The sequence below is a fragment of the Salvia splendens genome, chromosome 20, assembly GCF_004379255.2.
Source record: "Salvia splendens isolate huo1 chromosome 20, SspV2, whole genome shotgun sequence".
Lineage (NCBI taxonomy): Eukaryota > Viridiplantae > Streptophyta > Magnoliopsida > Lamiales > Lamiaceae > Salvia > Salvia splendens.
In genome coordinates, this window is record NC_056051.1 from 316062 (window position 1) to 316449 (window position 388).

Genomic DNA, 388 nt, shown 5'->3' on the forward strand with positions numbered 1-388 from the left:
AAACTCCTATATAAGGGAGGAAATTACAACTGATGTCAAGAGGGCTTGAACTCGGCATTCCATGCAATAATGTCTAAATTCCTTGCCACTAGTACAAAGGCTCTGGACACTTTATTATATAATTATAGTATTGATAAATGTGCTTAAATATAGAACAAAATTATACAAATGTAGTAAGTTTGAAAATAATTTCATTGTACAATGCATACAGACTAGACTACAAGGGTGTGATCTGTTGCTAACTTTTCTTAAGTTACTAACTTGTTAACTCATCAACGTAATATATTAAAAATGTCAACATGTCACGACCACAACTCCCTAGTAATAGTAAGTGTAGTTATTTTGCGACTAAACTAACTCATTAGTCACAAGCTCGTCATAAAGAGGT